At 40.2% G+C, this 2,214-nt stretch overlaps 1 non-coding gene across 1 annotated transcript; it reads right to left on the reverse strand.

The window, feature by feature from the left end:
• Positions 1–1,036: 1,036 nt before the first annotated feature.
• TRNAG-UCC lies at positions 1,037–1,108 on the reverse strand. The gene has a single exon. It is a non-coding gene; the product is annotated as a tRNA-Gly (tRNA).
• Between the last annotated feature and the right edge of the window lie 1,106 nt (positions 1,109–2,214).

Here is a 2,214-nt window from a genome sequence, read left to right on the forward strand (position 1 = left end):
TAATGGTTTAAATTAAAAGTAAGCAAATAGTCAGCCGGTGATTATTTATGAAACTGTAGATATTTTTTCCTAAGTCTTACCATTTGGTGTTCATCTAAGCCCATGTTATGAACATTATTTTGCACATCTTTTTATATAGCCTTAGGGGAGTCACTTAATTTTCCCCATGTCAACAGCAAGAGCTATGGGATTGTTACAGTGTAAAGCTAATCCCAAGTGATTGCCCAGTTGAGTATTCTAAGACTTTTATGCACAGTTCGAAAGAAAGAAATTGCAAGTAGATAAATAGGTACTGCTTCGGTGGGAAGGTAAATAGGTACCGCCTCAGCATCTAGTCATGCCTGCCACATGACCATGGAAACATCTTCGGACAGCGCTGGCTCTTCTGCTTGGAAACGGAGATGAGCACCGCACCCCTAGAGTCGGATTCGACTGGCTTTCGAGCGAGGGAAACCTTTACATTACCTTTACATCCACTGAGCATTCCTTTGATCCGAAAATAGACTTGGTTTTTGCTGAAAGATTGCAGCCCTAATGTCAGTGAAGACGAACATGGCTCCATGGAGACTTACCTCCAAGTAATGGACTGGAAAGATGAGATTTGCTTAGAGGTCATCATTCCAGTTATCATTTTTCCCACGAAAGGAGGGTAATTTAAGGAGCAATCCCAAGCAGATCTAGTCAGAAATAGGTTTCACTTTATTCCATAGGGCTTACTCCCTGGAAAAGGTTCTTAGCAGTTCAGCCATACAGCACTAAAACTTTCTCTTTGCTTAATAAAGATGTTCTATTTTTATTGATTTTTAGGTAAGCAATTTAGACATCCTTGTTTAAAATATAAAAATGCTTATTCTATTCAGGCATTCACTCCCTATACACACATTATAATGGCCAAAAGTGCATTCATGGCACATGAAGCTTATACTGCCTTATACTGAATCAAACCACGGTCAGTATTGCCTGCTCAGACTGGCAGCAGCTCTCCAGGGTCTTAGGCTGAGACCTTTCACATCACTTGCTGCTTGGTCCTCTTAACTGGTGATGTCTGGGTTTGAACCAGGGACCTTCTGCATGGAAAGCAGATGCTCTACCACTGAGCAACAACCCCTACTGGTTGCTCTCCATGTTGTACTGAATATATCTTTGACACTTCCCCAGTAGATATAATGCAGCACAATCCTGAATGCGTCTACTCAGAAGTAAGGTCCCTGACATTAAATGGTGCTTAATCTCAGGTACATAGGATTATTCTCAGTCACATGTTGACTGGCACACCTGCATATACAAATGTGTACTGATAATTCACCACAAGAAAGCAATGTCATATTCATTTCCTGGTGATCATCACCTCCACATTATATCTGCAGACATACATGGACCAAAGGGGAAAAGGCGTTCAGCAATGTCAGGGCCCACTTGAATCTCCTGTCCGTGAGCAGAAATTGACACTGATGAAGATATAGTGTCCAAAGAAATGAAAACATCTCATGCAGTGCAACAAATGAAGTTTCAGGATTTGTTCTACTCAGCCTTCCGTGATATTTAGACATCTGGCTTTCCAAATCAAGCAATGAACACAGTCATTAGTCATTACATCTTTGTGAATGTCAAAACTCTCATCAGGGTTCAGCGTGTTCAAGACAAATTCAGCATTAGTGAGTTGGCTAAGGAAATGTGACATATTGTGCAGCAGCACGCGCATTTTGTGGACAACAGGAGTTTGAAGAGTAACATTTATAAATCACCTGCTGGCCGGTTGATATGCAGATAGTGTAAAGAGCTACTTTTTTGTGTGATCGGTAGCCTGAGTAGTCTAGCTTTCTCCCAGAAAAAAATTATCTTATGTTTTTATTATCTTGAATCCTACAGTCTTTGAGGCAACTTACAAAGTATGAAATATTGTATATGCTATTAGAATGGAAATATGCATTAAATCAAGCAATTGAAAATACAGAATCAAAACGCTTGGGTGAATAAATAAGTTTTCACCTGGTATTGAAAATATAACAAGCCTGACATGATCTATATACCAATAGCGAAGCCGCCCCCTGTGTGCGGATATATAAATCTGCACATCGGAGGCACCTGGGGGGCAGGGAGATTTTCCTGCACATGTGGGCAATGCCCAGGTGTGCAGAAAAATATGAAAAGTTGGAAAAAATATTTAAATTACCTAAAAAGTAAAAATTAAAAGAGTGTTCCCTGTACACGCGC

Source organism: Gekko japonicus, unplaced genomic scaffold, assembly GCF_001447785.1.
Source record: "Gekko japonicus isolate JY-2015 unplaced genomic scaffold, Gekko_japonicus_V1.1 scaffold1147, whole genome shotgun sequence".
Classification (NCBI taxonomy): domain Eukaryota; kingdom Metazoa; phylum Chordata; class Lepidosauria; order Squamata; family Gekkonidae; genus Gekko; species Gekko japonicus.